Source organism: Halichoerus grypus, chromosome 6 (genome assembly GCF_964656455.1).
Source record: "Halichoerus grypus chromosome 6, mHalGry1.hap1.1, whole genome shotgun sequence".
Classification (NCBI taxonomy): Eukaryota; Metazoa; Chordata; class Mammalia; order Carnivora; family Phocidae; genus Halichoerus; species Halichoerus grypus.
Window position 1 is genome coordinate 119,863,970 of NC_135717.1, and position 24,549 is coordinate 119,888,518.

The 24,549-nt window shown below is 50.3% G+C and overlaps 1 long non-coding RNA gene across 1 annotated transcript; it reads right to left on the reverse strand.

Moving 5' to 3' along the window:
* Positions 1–12,849: 12,849 nt before the first annotated feature.
* LOC118555822 (uncharacterized) lies at positions 12,850–14,552 on the reverse strand. The gene is made up of 2 exons (XR_004927174.2): positions 14,076–14,552; positions 12,850–13,279 (listed from the first exon to the last, which is right to left on the reverse strand). It is a non-coding gene; the product is annotated as an uncharacterized LOC118555822 (long non-coding RNA).
* Positions 14,553–24,549: the final 9,997 nt, after the last annotated feature.

The following is a 24,549-nucleotide window of genomic DNA, read 5'->3' on the forward strand; positions in this document are numbered from 1 at the left end:
GTGGATCTGCATTTTACCCAAGAGGAAGCTGAGGGAGGCCCAGAAGGCTAGCGATAGGCCCCATTGGCAGAGCCAGGGTGCCAGTCAGACTGGCCTGACTCCAGAATGGGTGCTCTGAACCCCTCCAACAATTCTTTGCTGGTGATGGACGGGGCGCTGGCTGTCAGGATGGGCTGAGTTTAGCAGGGAGTGGGGGGCCACGCCAGCCTGAGCCCAAGCAGGACCTACAGTAACCTGAGTTTTGCTACGGGGCTTGCCTGGGCAGGTTCTTGTCCTCATCAACAACAGGCTGTAACCCAGTGGTTCTCAAACTTTTTGGTCTCAGGATCCCTTTACACTCTTAACAATTATCAAAATCTCAAAGAACTTTTAAAATATGAGTTATAGCTATCAATATTTACCTTATTAGAAATTAAAACTGAAACCTTCTAAAAATCTTTTAAAATAATAATAATGAATCCATTACATGTTAACGTAACTAACTTTTCAGGAAAAATAACTATATTTTCCAAAACAATTTAGTGAGAAGAATGTCACTGTTTCACATGGAGGCAAATCTCTTTAATGTCTAGCTTCAGAGAAGACGAATGGATTCTCGTACCTGTTTCCGCATTCAATTTGTTGCAATACCTTGTTTTGGTTGAAGTATATGAAGTACATAGCCTCATGCAGATAAGTAGCAGGGAGAGGAAAGACCTCTCGCAGAGCTCCTGAAAGGATCTTCAAGAACTCCCAGGGATCCTTGGACCACATTTTAAGAACCACTAATCTAACCGACTGAGCTAACCAGCAGAAGCCAACCCATTGGCTTATATTGGATACTGTTTTAGCTCATTAGTGGTGCTTCTGACTCCAAAACCTATCATCATTTCGCTATTCTATGCTGTATTTGGAATGTGTCATCTTCGGCAACTTATTCAATTTTTCTATCCCATGGATAGATTAACAGACAGAAAGACAGACATATACATACATATATGCTATGTATGTCATAGATATATATTCATCGTTTTTTAGTACCAAAATGTAGAATAAAATACAAATTTATAGATAAAATGGCCTTCCTATGTTTAACATTGTTTGAGATGGCAGCTTAGCTATTAATATCAGTCTTGTGTTTCAGGAGGGGAAACTGAGCCAAAGAGGGTGATGTGACTTGCTGAAGATGACATGCTCAGCAAGTGGTGGACAGTAGACTCGAACTCCTGTCCTCTAACTCCTAGACCTGTATTTACTCACTCAGAACCCCTTTCTCTAGAGACGTAGGTGTATAACATGAGTATGGAAGGTAGATGTGTGCCATGCACAAACTCTTTCTGGAAGTATATGTGATGGTTGTTTATCTGAACATATCTATGTGTGAGAGGAGAAAACTGTCTTGTACCTGCATGCAAAGGTATAGTTTTGTTAAGAGGTACAAAGCACCAGCCTGACAGTGTTTTTCCCTCCTCACCAAACTCTCCACGTGTCTGTGGTCCTGGGCTTGATCTGTCCATTGTCAGGAACATTTCTTCCTTCCAGGTCTCCTGCTGGTACATTCTCACTGAGAGTGTGTAAATTGCCCACATCTTCCCATGAGCACACAGAACAGGTGTAACAATCTAATATGCCCTTCTTTTTCTTCCCCCGAACATAATGTCTGACACATCTTTTCAAAATAAGTGATCTACAAGTGTCCAACCAAGGAAAGCATAGCTGTGTGAACCGAGGTGTGTATCTGTCTGCGTAAATGCAAATATGGAGCCCTTGGGTGTCCATATACTTGTCTGGGTAATCCCCATGTAAATGTATGAGCAACTGGAGTCTCAGTTCTTTCATTAATCTGATAAGTATTTATTCACAAATTCTATGTTTTATGGCTGCGTGAGGCTCATGTTTATGCAGGATCCAATGAGAAGAACCTTCGGTAGGAAGTCAGGCTGCCTGAATTCTAGTCAGAGCTTTCTGCTCCCCCTTGCTGTAAGCAAATCCCTTAACCAGTGAGAGCCTCCACTCCCTCATCCACATAATGGGGGGAAACAATTATAGTCTCAGCTACATCTCTGGATGGGGAGTGTAGTGAGGCAGTCGTAAGAGATGCCTGAGTGAACATGATTCTTTTTTTGTTATCAAAAATTTCAAACACAATAGTAGAGAAAATAATATAATCAAACACTCATATACCCATCACCTCACTTTAACATTGATCAACCCATGACCAATCTAATTTTATCTACATTAAACCCAATACTACCTCATATATTTTGAAACAAATCTCAGAAGTCATGTCACTTCTCCTGTGAACAATTCAACAAATACCTCTAAAAGATAAAGACTTTTTAAAATAACATGACCACAATATTATTATCATACCCACCTAAATATTTTTTAGTAAAATTTGTTAGCTTTTTTAAAGAATGGAGAAAGGTCTTTAACAACGCAGAGCTGCTGACTCCCTTGTGCCTCATGCTCAGAGTTGATGAATGTCAATAAGAGAAAATGAGTAGAATGGGGAGGAAAAGATGAAGTTTCCTTTTTTATTTCCATCTTAGAATCCCAGTTCACCTCCAGACACTCCCCTCAACTCATTAGGTCCATTAAAAATGGGCTGACAGGGGACCCTGGAGGTCTAGAGCTGGTGGAAGCAGCCAGAAGGGGCCCTTGGAAGACACTGCAGACCTCATTTTGGAAGAAAATATTTGTTGAGCCAGAAGGAATCTGAGCAGAGGGTCTGCCCAACCATTCTCCAGCATCAGATTTCATCCTTGGCTTGCCGGGCAGACCTCACAATATCTGAAGTCTCACTGGAGTTACTGATCTCCAAAGACATGCAGATGTGTACATCTCATAGCATCCGCCTACAGACACCCAAAAGGAGATATGCACAGAGGCCCAGGCAAATCCACCTGCCCATACACAGGCCGTGTACAAACACACGCAAACGCTCAGAGACAGATGCAAATGTACAAGTACGTAGCAGCAAACTTAGCCGTGTGAGAAACACAGAGACACAAATCCAAACACTCAGACGTATGTGAATATGCAGGGATACAAACGAAGTTCTGGAACAAAAATACAAAAAGCCAAATACAAAAGCCTGGATGCGTGTAAATATACATTGGGCCACTTTTACTCATGACCAGTTAACATGGCCAAGGTCCCTTCTAGCTGGCTTTTTCCCTCTCTTCTCATCAAACGGGTCAAATATCAGCCAAAGCTACATTCTGTGTCACCTTCATGCAGATATGCACCAAAGACAAGTCATCGCAAGGTCTTCCCAGTGCTGCTGACAGCACAAGATCTCAGTCCCCCCGGTCCTCTGTCCCCAAAAGACAAGGCTAGGAGTACTGTGGCATGGTATGTATGCGTGTGTGGGACCATACGGACACTCATTTCTTTGTCCTAAGAAGTCTGCTCAGTGTGAAGGGGAAGAACACTGGCCACGTACAGACTCTAAGTCAGCTCAGACCGACGGGAATGTCGCTTTGCCTACACTGTCCTACAGGGATAGGTGGACTGATTTCTCACTAAATTGGTTAGCCCAGGTGGGCGTTTTGGCATCTCACAGACATGACCTGAGAGTGCTTTCTGTGGGCCCGAGTGAGGCTGTGCCAATCGTCTGGGTTTGACTCTTTTTAATGAACTTACCAATCCATTCAAAGAATAAAGGTGATGCTGCTGAGTAGATCAGATGGTGGTTGGCTACGCCTTGCATGGCCGCAGGGTGATTCTGAAGCAAAAAGGATGGCCGGAATCTGACAATTTTAAAATAAAATCCATCAATTAAGTAGAGAGAAACCAGTGGGGCTATTTGGCACTATGTTCGCCAAAACCAGTCAACTGACTAAAATGTCCTCATTTCAACCAATTTTTGCGAGATGCATCCGCAGCGACAGCATCTGAGTCAGGGGACGCAAATATGTGTGCCTTCAAAGCTGAATTGACGCTGGCGTTTAGGGTAGGGAACGGGCTGTGTAAGTGACTGTACATTTTGGGAAGGACAAAGCAGTGGTGCAGGGCTGTGTGCGTGATTAGATGAGGACATGTGTCTGTGCCCATTTACAGCCAACATCGCTGACGAGAAAGTAAAAATCGTGTAGTATAACTGGGGCTCTCCCTTTACAGGGGATCACAGGATGTTAGGTATCGAAGGGACCTTTGAGCTCATGTGGAGACTGAGGCTTGGACAATTTTAAATGTCCAAGATCACCCAGCAAATAAATGGCTGAGACATACTTAGATACTATATTAGTTTGCTAGAAACGCCATAATAAAGTACCACAGACCAGGTGGCTTAAACAATAGAAATTTATTTTTTCAAAGTTTGGAAGGTTTAAGAGTCCAAGATCAAGGTGTTGACAGGGTTGGTTTCTTTCTTTCTTTTTTTTTTTTTTAAGATTTTATTTATTTGAGACAGTGTGTGCGTGCGCCGGGGGAGGGGCAGAGGGAGAGGGAGGAGCAGACTCCCTGCTGAGCAGGGAGCCTGATGTGGGACTCCATCCCAGGACCCTGGGATCATGACCTGAGCTGAAGGCAGACGCTCAACCGACTGAGCCACCCAGGCACACAGGGTTGGTTTCTTTGGGGTTCTCTTTCCTCAGCTTGTAGATGGGGTCTTGGCTTCACATGGTCTTTCCTCTGTGTCTGTGTCCTAATCTCCTCTTCTTACAAGCAGACCAGTCGGACTGGATTAGGGCCCACCCGTATGACTGCATTTTACTCAGTTACTTCTTCAAACGCCCTATCTCTAAATACAGTCGCCTTCTGTGGTACTGGGGGTTAGGACATCAACATATGAATTTGGGGAGGAACATAATTGAGACCATACTGTTATGGTCTCTAAGACTCTAGACTCCAAGTCCAGTGCTGTTGTGCCCACATCAGACTAATAAGAGATCTGGTGGGTTTTGTTCCTGAATTGGTTCAATTGTGTTTTGTTTCTTAGGGATGGAGAAGTTGTTTAGGGCCAGCAGGAGATTTAAAAATGTTTCCCAGGGCCAAGGCCCAATGGGAACCTGAGTGAGCACTGCCTGAGGAATCTAGGATTAGCCAGACCACCAAATACAGGGAAAAGTAACCAGAATCTTTGGCCTGGAAGGAACCCTGTGAGGTTAACTTGACAATATCAGGGGGATGAGAATTTACCTGGTACGTTCTGGAGTTGACAGTTGTCTGAAGACTCTCAGGGCTGGCAAGTTCTTTCTTATGCGTAATCAGCATTCCTCATGCTAATTAAGCTCAACGCCCTTCCCTGGCCTTCAGTCCTCAGAATTAGACAATAAGACAGGTTTTTTTCCTTTGAAGCTTGAAGAAGGCTTGACAGCATATTAAGGAAACTTCTCCATTCAGGACAGCCTCTTTCCTCATAGGAGGCTGGGGGGTGGGGAAACCAGAGGTAAAAAAGTTGTGCTTACCCCTTTGCTCTCCGTCAGAGGCCTTCAGCCCCTCTCCAGGCCCTGGCCAGCTCTAGGGGGTGGTGCAGAAACGGGGAGAACAGAGAGGCCCTCTGACTTCACAGAATTCACAGGTGGGCTCTAGTGGGATTATGGAGCATGGTGTGGGTATGATGTAGCCTGTGCCCAAAAGGGGCCACGACCAGGCAGGAGGGCCTACATCATTGTGGTGGCTGTTGGCGCCTGTGCTCTCTGCCAGGGAAAGCCAGCTGGGATCCTGGGGTTTAGAGGGAGCAAGTTAAAAGGATCCAGCTGAAGTGCAAAGAGAGCCAGAGGCAGCATGGCCTAGGGATCAAAACACCTGGGTTCTGGTCTCTGTCTGAGCCTCAGTTTCCCTTCCTTCACAGTGAAGTCGTTCGATTAGGTCATCACTAAGATCCTTCCAGCTCTGAGCAAAAACTAGAGGATGCTGGGGGGGGGGGGCAGGGAAGGAATACTCTTTGCAGAAAATCAGATGATGGACTATGTGTCTCCGTGAACCAAACCAGGCACAGAAAACTCTCCATCTTCATTCCAGAGTTGGTGGGGGGTGGGGGAGAGGGGGTGTTCGCTCTGGTGTCTCCTCATTTGACAACTCAACCTTTTCTACAGGGCCCCTGCAGGCTCGTGGTGGGGAGCTGTTTCCCTGAGGGACCCTGCCCCTGAGGGGAGGGAGGCAAAGACAAGATGGGGGCAGGACAATGGGCGGGTATCTGCCTGATGCCAGCAGTCAGGTAAAAGCAGCGGAATTAGCCCCCTATCTGCTTAGTTTCAAATATCAGAATAAAGGGATCCAATTTTACAGCTTTCATCTGAAGTTAATGGATAATGAGATGCAGGATCAGCCTTATGCAGTGATGCAGTTTAAAGCCCCTGGGAAGACTCTGTTTCCCCCTCCCCAATTATCTTGCCACTGAAATGCCACGAGTCCCACCATTAGAGCACATGGTGTTAAGTGCAGTCCTCTGCAGATCACATTCTTTCAAATACAAAAGCACCACTGGGATACTTTATCAAACAGCGCTTGGTGGGGGATGCTCAGGGATTGAGGGGTTCTGAAGATTAATCTCTAGATACTTCTCAGTTTCACGTTGGCCAACCCTTGTGAGAAAGCTAGATTCTGCCTGCGAAAGTGCAAACTCAAGGACTCCCCTAGAACCCAGAGGCCTGAACTATGGGGATATTTCTAGTCTTAGGAAAGGGGTGGACTCCAAGTGGTGAGAGTAGTCATTATGTGAGAGATCACAGGGGCTGCCAGGAAAACTGAATTCAGAGAGATGAAAATGCCAAGAGTGTACATGCACTTGGATTGGCCACTGTGGAAGCCAGTGTAGAAGTGATATGTCCACAGGATGTAAAACTATTTCAGAAAAAAAAAAACAAAAAAAAAACCACAGTTTCATTTCCTTGATTATCTGCTGTTTATCTAACCCAGGAGGCATGACTTGGAAGTGTTAAAACATAGCAGATGGGGAAACCTGGTTCAGACCTGGCTTTGTGACCTTGGGCAGGTGACTTAACCTTTCTGAGATTACATTTCCTCATCAAATTTAGTATAAAGCACCTGGCATATAGTCATCTTCTATAAACAGAAGTGATTATAGTTATGAGTATTGAGGGGGCTTCAAGACACTATCCATAAATTGGAACTAAGTCATGGAATGAACGACCACCATGTTCAGAACAAGTCGGAAGCCCACATCCTGACAATTCATGCGTAATGTTCTTTTTACCTGGATGAATCCAGTTTCTTTCCAACCTCATTTTATCTCTCAAGATCTGGTAATAAAAAGTGCACAAAATGTTCTGGACTCCTCTAAGCAACCTGGAAACCTTAGGTTTGGGGTGAGGATAGCCTTATACACAGATAGGATGGATGGCTGCCTCCATGATAAGGATTAAGAAAAATCATAAACTACCCACACAAAAATCTATATCATGCCACCTGCCATGGGTCTGAGATTCCATCATTGGGGTGCCTGGGTGGCTCAGTCGTTAAGCGTCTGCCTTCGGCTCAGGTCATGATCCCAGGGTCCTGGGATCGAGCCCGGCATTGGGCTCCCTGCTCCGCGGGAAGCCTCCTTCTCCCTCTCCCACTCCCCCTGCTTGTGTTCCCTCTCTCGGTATCTCTCTCGTCAAATAAATAAATAAAATCTTTTAAAAAAATGAAATTCCAGGGACGCCTGTGTGGCTCAGTCGGTTAAGCGGCTGCCTTCGGCCCAGGTCATGATCCCAGGGTCCTGGGATTGAGTCCCACATCAGGCTCCTTGCCCAGCAGGGAGCCTGCTTCTCCCTCTCTCTCCTTCTGCTTGTGCTGTCAAATAAATAAAATCTTTAAAAAAAAAAAAATGAAATTCCATCATTATAGCTATTTCCTTCCATCTGGGCAGTGGCTCCCAAAGACCTACACAAAAAGCAGAGTTTCCCGGGAGAATGTACATGTCCACACACTGATGGCTTCCTAATCTGGCAATCTGGTTGTTGCCCAGTAGAGATTAGCATGGGACTCCAGACAAGTAAGTTTTGATAGGACTGGGGACATGAAAGGGCCAGGGGCAGACAGCGGAGAGTATGGGCAACAGAAAAGCATGAGGATTATAGAAAGAGGAAAAGACACCGAATGTGTTAGGGGACCCACCAAATGTGTTATGGGACCCACCAAAAATGTCAACTATGCCAACTATGGTTTAGAGAGCTAAGAAGCAGATTCAATGCTAACACTTTGTATTGACTCTTGATATTCCGTTCATCTTCATATTGACTCTACCTGGCTCTTGTGTTCTCCAGCCTAGACTTGCTTCTTCCCAGGAGCGACTGTGTACTTGGGCAGAGAGGTGGAGAGCTGAGCTCAGTGTCTACGTAGTCTGAGCTGCAACATCCAGGATCTCAATGACAGGCCGAGCGGCTCCGTCTGTGATTAAGCCTGTTAGGACATCAGCTGTAGTTCTCTGCCCTGGGTTGGGGCTCAGGAAATGAGCAACTAAGAGTGTGCTCTGCAGATCATTGGGACTCCAGGGGGCTTTTTAGGTGGTCCGAGAGACCACTTAGAGTCTGTCATCCGAAAACATGTGTCTGGTTTGTGTTTTCATTATAATCTCTGAGAAGATAACGGATTTTTCTTTAAAAGTGAAAAGGAATGAATATTTTAAAAAGTATAGCCATCATCATGATTATTCACTCAGGGAAAAATACATGTGTGAGTATGTATGCATCTGGAAATTTATATATATACATATATACACACATGCACATGTCTTCCTTCCTTCCTTCTTTTCTATTCTTTTCTCATTGCCAAAAGAGGCCAATGGGATATCCGAGGCCCGGCATCCCTAAGATCTGGCCCAAACAACCTGAAAGCCCCCGGTAAGGATGTTACTTTGCAGGACCCGCCATACTCCTACACGTGACTCTGATGTTCTGGCATCATGGCGGCACTGTCCCCTCTCTAAGCCGTCTGCCTCTAACCCCGTCTGCAGGCAATTTCTGCCCCCAAAACAGCAATCAGAGAAGTCTGGTTCCTCCCACATCATCCTCATCACTGCTGTAATGTCAGGGAAACAGTATAATACCTAGAACTCTGTGGGGCTCAGCTACTCTCCTCCCCAAACTTTCCTCCCCCAAATGATGGGGAAGCTTCTTTAACAGGGATGGACAAAACTGCGAATGGGAGAGGAGAAGTGGGGAAGGGGAGACTGTGCTAAACAGGTGTAAACACAGGGAGGGGCTGTGTAAATGCTCCGTCTGTAAGAGGGCGACTTTGTGGATGGGAGGAGGAGGAGGAGCTGAAGGGTGGTAATTAGCTTATTATTGTTTCCCCGGGGTGTTGTGAGAATTCCTTAGGAGACACTTGGAAAAAAGCAGAGGGAAGACAGTAAATACACATCTAATGATATGCTAAATAAATTATTATTGTTATTATTATGACTATTATTATAGCAATTGCAACTTGCTCCTTGCATCCAAGTTTCCACTAGAGATGGGAATTGGTCCCCCTACAGCCAGGCCTGTGTGCTGCCAATATGCCCCCAGTCTCCCCCCACCCCCAGAGATTGGTGGAGTAGCAGGGCAGTGTAGACCAGGCTTCAGTGAACTGACACTCTCCTGGTTTCTGCAGGAGAGCAGATCAGGGGCTCAGCCCAAGCAAGGCCTCTGCCTGGTGCCTGCTCTAGTAAAGGAAAGGAGAAGGACAGCGAACTGCCTGACCCCCTAAGCAAAGGCACTCAGGGAGGGCCAAAGCAAAGGGAGACCACTGGAGATGGGTCACAGAAAGAAGGGGGAAATATCCAAATTAGGGATACTCAACCCAGAGGTCTCGGGCTTCCTGGGCCCTGTATCATCCCAGCACCCGTCAACAACGCTGTGTGTGTGTACGTTTTGCTGGGGAGAGGGCAGATTGTTTTTGTCTGCTTCTCAAAGGGGGTTTGGGACCCAGAAACAGCTAAGAGCCATTACAGCTCAGATAAAGGGACCCAGGACTCTTTAGGATCAATGATGTATGGTCAGGGTTTCTCCATTTTCTGTCTTTTGGCTAAGGACAATCATTATCTGAACCTACAGGTTCTGAGGTTTATAGCAGCTACTCTCACCCTACCCCTATCCTGGCCAGAGCCCAGACACCTGCCCAGAGTCCCGCTTAGGTGAACACATGTAAATGCTGGCCCCAGGGTTCTCCCTCTCAGCACTTCTTTAGGGAAAGCACCCATCATCTCTGTGGGCATTACATATCCTGGGGAGGGAAGGGCTGGGTGTCTCAGGAGGAAACTATCAGAGTTTGGGGGACTAGAAATGAGGTTCTAGGTTTAACTTAGCCCCCTCTCTGGACCTTGGATCATCACCCAGACACAGGGCAGATTGCCCCTAAAGACTCTTATGGAAAAAAGGAATCAAATCTGGGAGAGCCTTCCCTGCTCCAAGCCTGGCAGGAGAGGGGAGGCCAAGCCTTCCCTGCAGACCAAGACCCTCACTAGATAGAGAAACTGCCTATTTCACCCCATTCACTGCTGGTGACCCACCCGTCCCCAAACTCTGGGACCTATTCTACAGGGACCAAATCTACAGGGAATGATGACAATTTTAAAAAGAACTGTATGAAACAACCTGATTAAGAGATATTACTGAATCAGGAAATTTGTAAGCTTGTTAAAGTTAAAAATTTTTCTTAGAACCCTCAGTCATTCTGATGCACTTGGTAGTATCCCTGGAGCCCGGCTGAGGCATAACAAGGCCTTTCCTTCTGCCAGGGTGGCTGTCTCATGCTGATTTATTTTTGTTTTATTTATGTATTTCTTAATGGACCAAGTGGTGGTTCCTCTTTGGGCCCCTCAGGCTGACAGGCAGCTTCTTTCCAGCCCAGGGCCTGGCTCTGGTTTAGTTTTCATATACTTGGGGGTCTGGGGAGCCAGGAGGCTGGGGTGGGGGGCTGAGGCACTCTGGGGAGGCAGAGCCTGGCTCTGGTGCCCCATTCCGCCCCTCACTCCCCATCTCAGCTCCGGCCCATCTCTGCTGGGCACTAACCACTGGCCCCGCCAGAGCCTGCTGCCTCCAGTCGCCACGGGCTCCCGGCCTGGCTCCCACCAGGGCGCCCAGGGGCCTGCTAGCTTGCAGCGGTGGCCACAGAAGGGGAGATGCCCTCTGCCAAAAGCTGTTGCTTTGATCGCCATTCAGTTTATCTCAACAAGCATATATCAGGCTACCCTTCTGTGCCAGGCAGCAGAGTCCCTGTCCTGGAGAAGCTCCGATTCCATGGGCAGGGGTGTGTGGAGGGTGGCACTTGGCATTTAACCCCAGCCCAGTGGTCTTCACTCCCTTCCCAGCGTCCTAGAGATCTTGGAAGCCTGGCGGGCCACTGACACGGAGTGCAGGGAAACCCCTGCAAACAAACCATTGAGCAAAGAGGTCTGTGACTCCCTGGTTTTTAAAACAAACAAACTGGGGCCAGGAGAAAAATATCTTTTCTCCTGGGATGGTTGGTGGCAGGGGAAGAATTGCAGAGCCTGGGCCCAGTGGTGCCTGGAAGGAGGCTGGTGGGAGAGCCAGGTAGATGTGTGTGTGGGGGAGGGCGGGGGGGATGAGATCTAGAGGTGCCGATCCATGTTCCCCACTTATTAAAGTCAAATTCTCCCATAAAGGCTCAGGGCAGTGCTGTTAGGGAGCTGGAGGGTATAACTTTCTGTACCCAGAGGGGAGGGAACCCCAAGCTGGGGAGCAACAGAGAAGGAGTGGCCCAGTGGAGCAAAATTAGGCGCCTGAGGCCCGCACCTCGGGCCTCAAGGAAAGGGGGTTGAGGAAGGCCTCATGAAGCTCCCATCAGAATAAGCCCAACACTTGAAAATTCACCCCTCAATCCACCAGGCTCCTACCACACAGCCCCCCAGGGGCACGGGCGGGCGGCCCAGGTGAAAGCAAACTTTATTTGGCCACATTACCTGGCTTTCCTGGCCCTATTGCCAGAGAGCTGCGCCAGTGAAAGTGCACCCCCTCCCTGCCCTGTCCCTAAACCTCCTCACCTCTGAAGCCTACTCTTTGAGACGCCGAAACCAGGGTCCAAGAGCAATGCGCCAAGAATGCGGAAGCGGCAAGATGGCCGCTGACCTTTAGTGCACTGAAGCCCAACTGAGGGGGTGCTCCCTCAGGGGAGAGCTAGAGTGGAGCTCCAGGTTGTAGTACTGTTCACCACCTCCCCTTCCATAAGACCCAGTGACCATCTACACCTGCCCCTCACAAAACCAGTCCCCCATCTTCAGGTGGGTGCCCTGTGCTTACCCCTTTCCCGCCTGTCTGTTCCAGCCACGCCCCGAGCACATTCCATTCGCCTCCTCTCCTTGAGGCTTCCCATGTTCTGTTTACCCTTTGGTAAACTCCATCCCTCCACCAATAGAGAACTCTGCTAGCTAATTTCCTAGATGGCCAGATCCCACTTTCTAGTTGGTTCTCTGGAAATATTTCCGTGAACACGTCTCTCTCAGCCCCTACGTATAAATATGTCTGTACAGAGATAGACTGGCCTAAGCCCCAATACACACACATCACGAGGTAATTACACCCTTATATACATACAGATATCTCCACAGAGTTATATTCACAAGTGTCTATAACTCTACAGAGAGATAGCAGCATGTACATATAGGACTATAATTACTTATGTGTATTTTTATAACTATGTAGTTATAAATAGATATGCCTATATATAGTGATAATAATATAGAAATATCTCCATAGCCATATATGGCTCTAAGTGAATGTTCTAACTACTCTATATCACAATCAATAAGTATATATCTCCTGATACATAATTCCAACGATACACATTTATCTATATAGCTGCTCAGAGCTATAAATCTGTCAGGATCTCAAATGTCCATAAAACTGGATGGCTATAAGAGAGTCGTATATTTTCTCGTATATAAATCTGCTTCTATAACTATTGTATATGCACAAATACAATGGAAATAATTATATTTTCCCCAAGCATAAATCTGTAAATACAAGCACAGCATATTTAGGTATGGTTAGAGATAGAGCAATATTTTCTAGACATCAGTCTGTCAATAGACCCACCAGTGCCTCCAAACAGAGAGAGTTATAGTGGGGTTATAAATAAAGTCTCCAGATGTGAACAGATCAGTAGAACTAGATGTAAACACGGCTCTAAGCCGGCCTGCCGCCTTCTTCTTCTTCAAGATATTCCCGAAGTGAGCACGCTCACAGATGACAGGGTGCAGAGGTGTCTGGGCACGGATATTCCCCCCCCCCAGGAGGGTTGGAGGTCTCTAGGCTTTGGGAAACCATATGGAGTGGATGGGGGGCAGTCCACAAGCCCCCGCCGTGTCAGTGTCCGGGTGGCTGAGAGCTCCCGCAAGTGGAGAGGCCTAGGGGAGAAAAATGGAGAGTCCGGCTTGAGTCACTTTGCCCCTTCTTAGGCCCCAAATCCTCGCACCAGGGAAGCCCGGCCAGACATCCGAGCGCGGCGAGGCAGGAGGGGCACGGAGGCCCGGGAGAAGGGGGCCGCGGGCCGGTTGGGGAGGCCGAGACCGAGCCCGGCCCGCCCGGCGCCCCATCGCCCGGGGCAGCTGCCTCGCACGGCGGCCGCCTGGAACCCGAGATCTGGGCTCTCGCCGCTCGCCCTGCGCGCAGCGCTCCGACCGGGTGTATTTTATTTTATTAGTATTTTGTCCGACTGGTTATCACAGTGCTCCCCCCTCCTCGTGTGGTGTTCAAATGCAAGGCTGCCCGGGGTTCCCTTTTGAATCTTTGTGTGTGCACCGGTCTTAAAGAAGTGACTCAGTGGAAAGTGTAGTTCTCCGTCCCTTTCAGACCAGATGGGTCACCGGCTGTTGAAAAAGAATCAAACCCTCTGAAAAGGTTTGTGACTTAAATCTTTTGAAAGTTCTCACGCTTGTTTGTTATGGTCATTTTTTTTTTCTTTTCTTCTTCTTTTAAAAAGTTGGCTAATTGGTGTTTTTATTTTTACTCTTTGATTTCTTTCTTTCTTTTCTTTTTTTTTTCTTTTTCTTTTGGTACAATTGTTTTTAAAGGGGGGTATTTCGTTAGACCCGAAACTGTGGGGCGGCTTTCTCTTCAGCGAGCGTCCTAGCCCTACACATCTGCCTCTCCCCCCACCCCCGCCACAATAAATACATTAATATGATTATCAGAAAATTGTACCTGGAGAGAATGAGGCGGACGTGGAAGGATCCGGGATCGTGGTCCTCTCTTCCTTTATGGCGATCCGCTCGCTCCAAGCCCGCGAAGGAAAATTCAGCGCGCCTCAACCCCTCCCTTCTTCTCCTCCTTTTTTGTTGTTGTTGTTGTTGTTGTTTTTGTTTGTTTGTGTGTTTGAAAATCCCCTAGGAAGGGAACTTTCCCTGGGCCTACCGGAAACCCGGCCTTGCTCTCCCCTCTCTCGGGCAGCCATAAATGTTTGTCTGCTTCCGTCCAACCCGGCGTTGCGTCCTCCCGGGCACCTCTGTTGCCCGAATGGCCAGGACCCCGGCTCTGGCCATCGCCTCATCCATCTCTGCCCCCTCCCCCCGCCTGACCCTGTTTGCTTGCCCTCCTCTTTAAAACAGGGGCTTCAGAGACTCCCCAAAGCCACTAATCACCCCCATATGTGGGATCCCTCCCCGATGGCACAAAGCAAAAGCCGGAGAAAAAGAAGCAGGAAAGAGCGGCCTCCCGGCTCTCCCTATCCTCCTCTGGCCGGAGGACCTTGTCTGGAGAGGGGGGTTCCCAAACCCAGCCCCCCAAGGGCATAGGAAGAAGCTAACTTCCTTCCTTCCTCCCTTGTCTTCCCTCAGATGCTGTGATCCTGACTCCTACCCCCGGCCCCTCCTCAGAATATCTCCTCTTGCATTTTATTGTTATCCTGCTAGGGAGGGACTGTTAACTACTGTTTTATTGTTCTTTATTATTTATTGTTACTACGATTGTTGTTAGAGATTGGTTCGCAGGGTTCAGGGGCCAGCAGCCAGGCCCAGAGGGAGGGCTGCTTGTCACACATGCACGCAGGCACACACACACACACACACACAGCACAGTGTGCACACTCACAGGTAGGTGCCCCCAGATGCCTGCTACACGCAGGTCCCTGCACAGCAGTTCGGAGGCGGCAGGCATCCTCCCACCCCCGCGCGCACATAGCGCGCTGCCCACGCACACCAGCATCCAGACGCTACCACCGCCCCAGCCCCAGCCCAAGGCCAAAACCCACGCACACCGAGCTGGTAAGGAAAGCAAAATACGTAGGAATCCACTTGCAGAGATCCCTTCTCTCCCACAATCTGGAGGGGTGAGTCAGGCCTCTGTCTCTTTCCCCCAGTCTCCCTCTCTCTCTCTTTCTCTTTTTTTTCTCCTTGTTTACAGCTTCAGAGAGCTCAAGGCCCATAAATCTTGAGGGGCCTACAGAGCGCAGAGCACATTTGTATGCATCGTTAGGACTCGCTAATACCTAAGCCCATTAACGAGCGTGTATGCGCGTGGTTTCCGGTGTGTATTAACTTATAGTTAAATTCTGGAGGAAAGGGCATTGTGAATTAACATATACCAAATCCATCACCGGCTTTTGTCATATCATATTAGTCAGCCATGGGTTTGGGGGAGCGGGTTGCCTGAGTTAGGGTGTACCCACCCTCCAAACTTTCTGGAGCAAGTCTGGGGGTGGGTTTAGGGGAAGAGGAGACACCTCTGCCTCAGCCCCGGTCCTTCAGATGCCCCAGGCCAGCGGCCGCACACCTGCGGGATGGTGGAGGGGCCGGGGACCAGTCCAGGAGGCCATCCGCGGTGGAGGGAGGCGGGCGAGGGGAAGGCCCTGCCGGCGGCAGGCCGGGATTGTGCTGGGGCCGCTTGGGCCCTCTGGTTTCTGCTTCCGAAGAGAAAGGAGAGAAAAGGCAAGTGGAGTCGCTAAACTTTAATTAAACCGAAGAGGAGACAGTGGGGGGAGGGAAAAAAACCCCAAAAACGATCCCAGGAGGAGGAGGTCGAAGGCCAAGGAAAGGAAGCGAGGCCGGCGGGCGCGGGAAGCCTGGAGATTTCTGCGAGGGGTTGAAAGCTGGGCCTTTTCCCCACCCCGCTTACCCCGCCCCCGTCGAGGAGGTTAATTGTAGCCCTCTGATAAATAGACAAATACATAAAATTTAAAACAAAAGATTTTTTAAGAGAAAGGGGGAGAAAAGGAAAAGAAAGAAAAGATTTAAAAAAAAAAGAAAAAGAAGAAGAAATCCTAATTGTATGGCATGTTTCAGCCAGGTGTTCGTGATCCCAGCGACTCAGATCCTATTGGAACCCCAAGGATCTGTATAATTGGGCCCGTATAGACAGAGATGAAAGATGCCAGTTCTAGAGAGAAAAGGGAGAGTGGAAAGTCCATCTCTTGGGGTCCTGTAGAAAATGCCAAAGACAAGCTAAATTATTGTGTCCGTGTGGATCCCGTTGCCTATTTAAATACAGCAAGCGGGGCGGGGTGGGGGCGCCGGGCTGGAGCGGCCGACCCCGAGCGGGCGGCGGGAGAGAGTACGCCCCACCCCCCCCCAGCCCCGCCTGCGGCCGGGGGCCGGGGGCCGGGGGCCGGGGGGCCGGGGGAGGGGAGGCGGGGGCGGGGGCGGGCCCTCCCCGGGCGCTGTGAACTTTAGCTGGGCCGCCGCCTGTCAGCCCCAGAAAGCGTTAAAGGTGCAGCAGCCCGCGCCAGCCTCCGCAGCCGCCTTTGTACGCGTGATTTATGACTTCAATCTTGGTTCACCGAGAGTTCACACGGCTTTCGCTGCTGTTGAAGGTTAAAAGATGGTCTTCGCTTGACAAGTGGGACTATTGAAAATTCCTTCTTCTTCGGTTTTTTTTTTTTTTTTTTTTTTAAGAAGCGAAGAGCGGAGACTCAGAAGAGAGAAAATTTGGGGGGAGGGGACAGGAGTTGCAGGTGGGGGAAAATAGATCAGGAAAGTTTGTCCCCCTACATTTAGGATTTTTTCATAGGTAGGATTTGGGAGTATGTTGGGGAGGCGGGTAGAGAATAGGAGGAGCTAGGGAAGGGATTTAATGATCTCTGGAGGCCAAAGGAGTGGCATTCTAAAAAACACAAGTCGTGTTTCCACAATTAATTATCTGGATAATTTGGATCACACCTAACCGATCCTCCTCTTGAGACCAGAAGGGGGGCCAGGGAAGGAGCTTGGAGTGAAGGGCGGATATGTGGTCCCCATGGCAGTAGGTGCCCACCAGCTATGCTGCACTGACCATCCACCTAGCCTGCTAGCAAGCTTTCAAGTGCACCCTTGTACCCACAGGTTTGGAAGAGAGTGCTTTAGGTCCCCACTGTTCCAACTCCCTTCATCCTGAGATGTCCATGTCCATATCGCCTGACATGCAGATTTGATGCAACTGCTGAGACTGATGGGAAAACCATAGAATTGGGACTGGAAGTTCTTTCTAATGCCAGATCCCCTTGGTTACTGGCCACTTGTTCCTTCTTCCTTCTAGCATTTTGAAGAAAGTGGTTCCACAGCAGAGATGGTGGTCAAAGATCTCCCAGAGGCCAGAAGATAAGGCCCCTTTCCTCTACGGCTTTGAGTATTTGAAGGAACAAGAATCTCTCCTCCTTTTCAGATTGCCTGAGCGAGAGAAGGAGATCTCCTGGAGCTGTGAGGGTCCGAGTGGCTCTTTGAAGTTCCTTTAAGATCTTTAAAAATCCCACTGGGGTGGGAATTTGGGATTATGGGTGTTGGGGAGGAGAGCAGCAGAGAGCTGGGTCTGGTGTTGGGCATGCCTGCTTAGCCCTGTTTAGACCCCACCACCAAGACTGATGAAGTCAGAGTCAGCCCCTCAAATCCAGATTCTGGAACCAATGGCATCCACACTAGAAGGGGTGCTCCCTGTTTCTCTTCCCCCCTAGAGTTAGAAGGCCTTCCACCACTACAGTATGAGGGCTCCTAGGCAATCCCCGGGAGAACGGAGGAGGCAGGGGGAGAAGAATCAGAAAGATGGGGCCCCCATCTCTCCGGGACACCCAGTACCAGCTCCTCCCGCAGGACACCCCGCAGACAGGCAGCAGGGAGCAGAGAGACCCCAGAAACCCAGAGTCCAGGTTCTGAGGTCTCTTTGGCAGGGATGACCCTCTGGCATCAGGAAGAACAGAGAAGAAGCATGGCCCTGTGTTTAGAACCCCCTGTGGGGGTTAGCTGTTAGGAGGAATCAGCCAAGGAAGCTAATGAATCTCTTCCATATTCTGGTTGGAATGCAGAAGAATGAACTTAAGGGCCTCTAGAAGTAATGGCTGCAATGATGTCCCCTTCCCACCCCCTTTAACCGAATTCCTCCCTGGGAAATAATTTCAGCAGGCTTGTGCTTATCTGCAAGTCTGCAATAATTATGAATTATTAATTCATAATTAAGACTGTTGATTGTGACCATTGCTCTCCAGTGGGCTCATTTATTTCCTTCTCCTCTGTGAAGCACAGGGCAGCCTCTGCTAGCCCCTGCCCTCAGAATAAGCAAACTGAGGCCTGGTCCTCTGGAAAGCAGCCCTTGAACTCAGCCCCTATGTGGAAGAGTTGCCTCACTACCAGTCAGGTCCTGTTGCACCCCCACAGAGTATTTGCACTCAATAAACCACCTCCCACTAACGTCAGATTTCAAAGCGCTTTGTGGGCTTGGCTCCTAGAAAGGTAGAGTGAGGACTGCTAGTGAGACTCCAGCGAGGGAAACAGCTTAGCCAAGCTCTGGGTGGAGACAGGAGATCAGGCCTCTTGGCAGGACTCCCAGGCGCAAGAACCCAAGTGATCTGGCATCAGGGGTGGGCCCTCTGCCTTCCCCTGCCGCAGAAGATGCTGGTCTCCCTCAGCCCTCTGGAGACCCCCCAATACACACCTGGCTCCTTTTCCTGACCTCCCTTTCCCCCCACCCCACTCCCTTGAGGAGGCAAAGGCTTCAAGATACACCACACTCTGGGAGGTTTGGGGGCGGGGAAGTGGGATCTGCCAGTTGTTTCACATCTGTAAGGGCCTAGAGAGGGAGAAAATTGTATCCTGTGAGATAATTTCCATCTGAATCCCCGCCTGCAGCTCACCTCCCCCTGCGCTGAGACATTCTCTTCATCCCCTCTTCCCTCCTTCCCTGCCCTCTGAAAATGCTGACCCGGACTGGAGGCCGAGGCCGCTCCCACAGCTGCATCTAGAGAGAGAGACAGAAGTAGAAAATGAGGGAGGGGGTTCAAACCTCCTACTTCCCCTACTATTCCTCAAACCCACATCAACCCCCCAGTCCAGGGCCCTCCCTCCTCCTTCCCCCAACTCGGCCTCATGGAAATGGAGCCCTTCCCCCCTCCCTGAGGCTGTGACTGCTCTAAGATTTTGCTCTAAGAACACCACCACCTTGCATAGGACATGTGGGGACCCAGCCCCCATCTCCCAGTGCCTGTCTGGTCCGAGGGAACCAGTGGCCCAGCCGGCACATGGCCACTTCATGCCACAGGAGAGCAGTCCATGGAGACACCTCAACCGCCATCCCAAACCTTACTGGCTCTTCCCCTGAGTCACTCCAGCACCCTTGTTCTCCCCCAGGCCAGAAGGCAGGTAGGAAGCCCATCTAGAGAGTCCCCTGGAGTTGGCGAGCATATTTTAATTTACTGTTTGATGGCAAATAAAGAGACCTTGGGAAAAAGGGAAGGAGCAACTGTGCCTGGCGACCTCCCCACCCGCCCCTCCTCTGGACATTGGCTTTCTCCATGAAACAGTGCGCTGTTGTTCTTGGACAACCATTCCCCACCATCTCCGTTCGAAGGGTTTGAGTTTCACCCTCCGTTCACCCCCATTAATCACCCCAGCAGCTAAACATCACCCAGCCCCCTCTGGCCCTTTCTCTTCTTCTTGCCCTTAGTATTCATGGCGGGCATTCCTCACTGCTGCGTGCCTCACAAAGACCCCTCCTCCGACACAAGGTCCCTCCCCCTCTCCAGCTACCCCGTCCTCAGTGGGCACTACTCACCTTTCCCGAACTTCTGACTGCCAGCTCCCATTCCTGAACCCCGTTCCTCAGCTTTCACCCCTGCCACTGCCCATTCCCTCACCACACCCTCCTCCAGGTACCTCATGCCATCCCCACACCCCTCTGCCGTCTCTCCCACCCACCAGCCTCTTTCCTCCATGCTCCATCCACATGTATCTTTCTCCTTACCTCTCTAGTCCTTCCCCTCCGCAAGGCGTTCCCTAGGCCCTTGCCAGCCTAGCCCTGAAGCACTTCCCTTCCAGCCTGGAGAAGCTGAGAGGTAGTGTAGCCCAGTGGTTAAAACCGCGGGCTTGGAATTCAAATCCCAGATCTGTCACTTGCTAGTTTGTACAACCTTCCGCAGATGACTTAACCTCTCTGAGCCATCCATAAAATGGACATACCCACTGACCTTATAGAGTTGTTGTGTAGATCAGATTAAATTTTATTTGCATAGATCCGAGCATTCAGCAGGGGCTTGATAAATGGTAGTTATTAATATTAGAAGCTTCTTGTAAGGAGAATAAAGGATGCTCTTCAGATTCCAATAAAAGCGAAGGGATTGCCCCCTCCACCAGCTGAAAGGGAGGGATAAAAGTTACATAGCCTTGCAGATAAGCAGGGCCCCTTTACCAGGCGGCCATACTCTTCTGTTAGCCCTGGGGGTGGGGGTGGGGGTCTTATATTTTGCTGCACATTGGAACCCCCTGGAGAGCTTTAAAAAACACTGATGCCTGGATCCCACCTCCAGAGGTTCTAATTTGGTTGGTCTGGGGTAGTGCCCAGGCATCTGGAGTTGTAAAAAACCCCTCAGGTGACGCTAATGTGCAGCCTGGGGTTGAAGTACGGGCCCGAGGAGGCGATATGAGGGGCCAAGAGGCTGCCACCCTGCCCTTCTCTTGTGCGCCCGCAGGATGCTCAGCCTAGAGCTGCTTCGCAGTGTGGGCACTCCCTTGGCCTCAGCCCGCCTGGCTTCAGTGGGGGAGGGTGTCACTTAGGATTGGCTTCCCTGGACACCTCAGAATTTTAGAGACTCATCTTTTCCATTTCTTACCATTGCTAGGATTTTGAAAGGGGCCACCCCAAGAGCAAACAGGGGACTGGACAAATTGACCCTCTCAGAAGCCCCTCTCCTCAGAACAGCGTATGATCCCAGACCACCAGTGACAGGGGCAGAGGCAGCGAGTAGGAAAATTTGTAGTTACATAGTAAATGGAATTTCTACCTGGTTGCTACAATAATAGGCCAAGCAATTAGGATACAAGTTTCCAGGATCTTTTCCTATATTTCCAAAAAGATAAATCACCCCCAGGAACATAATCTGCATATTGTAATTAACTGATAAATATTTCATGCCTGGTTCAAACTTTCTCCTCTTCTATTTAATGGCCACAAACTTGAGCACAGAGGAAACAGGGGAGTGAGGAGAGGGAGGGAAGGGAGGCTCCACATTGGCTTTGGGGGAGGGAGAGACTGTCTCTGCTTCTTTATTTACTTTCCTCCTGTTCCTTTAAGGAAACATTGCTCACCTGGAGAAAATCGGGTCCCAGGTGGTAGAGGGTGTGACTTGGGCTTGTTGGCCTCAGCCCCACCCCCCCACCCCACCCCCACCTCCCCCAGGAGAGGCCAGTCTCTGGTGACCCTGGGGGCACTGGGAGCCGCAGGCTTTGGAGTCCAAGGGCCCACTGTTTGAATATAAGCGCTGCTCTGCCATTTATTAACCAGTTGGCTTAAGGCAATTTACTTAATTTATCTGGAACTCAGTTTCCTCGTCTGTGAAACCGGCATAGCAATCTTTTCCTTGTAGGATTGCCTGTGCCCAGCACATTCTCCAGTACACGCTATTACTATCAGTGGGAACGATTTATAATAAGTAGTCACCCCATTGCCTTGCACCCCTTCCCTTGCCCTGCTCCACCCCAGTGTTTAGGGCACTTAAGCGATTGAATGCTACTGTGAATATGATGAATGCCTAGCTCATTTAATCACCAGAACTGGCCCTCTGAAAGAAGTGTATTATTATCCTCATTTATTGTTTGTGTTATGCAAATGAGGGGGCTGGGGCCTTAGAACCTCAGTATCTTCCCAGTGTTCCCCAGCTAAGTGGTGAAGAGCACAGACTGTGTAGTTTTATTTCTGGGCTCTGCCATTTCATGTCTAGCTGTAGATGCAGCGTAAGCTACTTAAATTAACCAAAGTCTCAGTTTCTACATCTGTAAATTGGAAATATTCAGGGTGCCTACCTGGAAGGTCACTGTGAGAAATGCACGTACAGGGCCCAGCTCAGTACTGGCACAGGTAGGCGCCCAACCAATATTAGTTGGCATCCCCATCACCCCCATCATCATCACCATCACCATTATACCACCAGTGGTTCTCAGGGCTGTGGTGGCTCCTGCCCTTTGGTGGCGTTGGGAGGTTAAGTGTGTGTGAGGGTTCTTCTCCACAGGCCACAGAGCAACTCTCTCATTAACTCCCCCCCCCCCCACTTCAGTACCCAGGACTTGGGAAAAAGGACACTAAACAGATTATGACTCCATTTCGGGAATTAAATCAAAACTCAAGACTAACTCAATTTGGCTTCTGACGAGAGAGAAAGGTTAAAAGGGAGTGAGGAGGCGTCTGGGTGTGCTCTCAGAATTGTAATTGGTTCTGGATCCTTGCCCCTGGCCCCTTTGCAGGGCCAGCGCCCAAAGGGGATCCCTTGGGGCGGAGGAGTGGAGGAGCCTTAGAACTCTGTGTCACCCGGAAGTGGGTGAGGGGGTTGGGAACATTTCCCCAAGAAGGATCCTCTCCTCACAGCCCTGAGTCAGCCTAGCCCCGGATTGAAGGGGATCCCAAGACGGGATGGGGAATGAGGCTTAGGCGGCGGGGCGGGCCTCAGTAGAGCGGAGGAGGAGTCTGGCTGGAGGCAGTCCCCTCCCTGGTGACTCTCTTTAAGAAAGACGCTAAGCAACGCTGACATTGCCATCTCTCACGTTCAGATATATTTATTAGACGCCCCCAAAACATTATGACATGCGTCCCTGCATAAACATATATTCTGTGTCTGCATATCCACCCAGCTGTCATTCAGCTCGGTACCTTAGCCCGGATTATTCTGAGCACTGTGAACTAAAAGTGAAAATCGATTTCAACTTGAGGGAGAGGGTAATTAAACCTCAGTATTTCTGCCTTGGCTGCTAACACTCTCCATCCGCGCGTAGACTATTATTTCCCATTATACAGAAGGGGAAACTGAGGCTCGAGAAGATGAGCGAGTAGCTTGCTCGGAATCACAGTTGCAGTGTAGGATCCAAGGATGATTCCAGAACGGAAACCGAGGTCTCCGAGGGAAGGAAGGCAGGGAAAGCCCCCACCTCAGTCCTGACCCCGAGGCCTCAGGCCTCCCCAAAGCCGGCTGCGTTGGGGGCAGCGCTGTTGAGGGAGGGACTCCCGGGCTCGCCGGACAGCGGGGCCTGGGGCGAGAGCGTCGCCAGCGCGTCCTCATTCCGCGATTACTGTCAGGGGACCATCCATCAGCGCCGCCCGGGACGCTCGGCCCAGACTGCCCGCCGCCCGCCGGGGTCTCTCCAGATCACATTAGCGAGGGGCGAGGGCGCGCGGCGGCACCACCGCGGGGCGGGGGACCCGGGCAGGCCCGGGGCTGCTCTGGGACGCTCCCCTCCTCCCAGCTCCCACCCTGGCGTCCAAGGGCGCGGAGGGGGGCGCTAGGTCCGGAAACCTCCCCCCGGGGGCTCCAGGGAGGGGGCCGGGGGCGTGCGGGGAGGAACCGCCAGAAGCAGAAAGAGAAACACCTGTAAAGGGGGAAACAGGAGCAAGTTGGCTGGCGCGGGGTGGCGGGGAGGCGCTGAACAGAGGGTGCAGAGAACGGGGCTGCTTGGGAGAGAAGGGTTTCCGGGGCGGGGGGGGGGGGAGAAAAGAGAGGATGCAGGAGGAGAAGATTTGGAAGAAACAGAGGAGAGCAACCAAACGGGTTGGAGGGAACCTTAGAGATAAGCTCGTGCAGCCCCCTCACTTGACACGGAGAAACTGAGGCCCAGGCAGGGGAAGCCCTCATCCAAGACCCACTCCAGCTGCTGGCCGGCTTAGCTTTTGGCCCCCAGGCTCATTTATTCAGTCAACGCCTGGGGGTTGAGTGCCTGCTCTGCGCTGGGCCCCAGGGCTGCCTACAGTGTGCGAGACCAGCTCCTGCCTTCCAGAAGCTGCTGTCTTTTCTGGGCCTGGGGAGGGGGTCCCAGCATCCAGAGGAGTTCAGGAGGGGTTCCAGGAGCCCCACTTCTTCCAGCCACTCAACTCCCCTTGCCCTCTGCTGTTCTGCTTCCATCCTCGTGGCATGTGGCCGCTCCATAGAAGAACCCCCTTTTTCACGTTCCGTGGGACTCCCCAGGAGCTTGAGAGTTTGGCCAACTTGCTCTGCCTCCCATGGCCCACAGGCTAGACCTGAAAGTCAGGTCCTTATTGCTGGCTCAGTTAGTCTTCTGGGGATGGGCAACCCCACACACTGCAGTGAGATCAAAGCAAGCTGGTAGGCAGGATGGAGGTCTGTACCTGATGCACTTCGGGGCTCCACAGCCTGGAGTCATTCCTTTGCTGGTGCCTAAAGCAGCCGTCCTTCCTGAGGACCCCAGGAGGGTGGAGCGGGCACCATCTTCCAGGGAAGGACTGG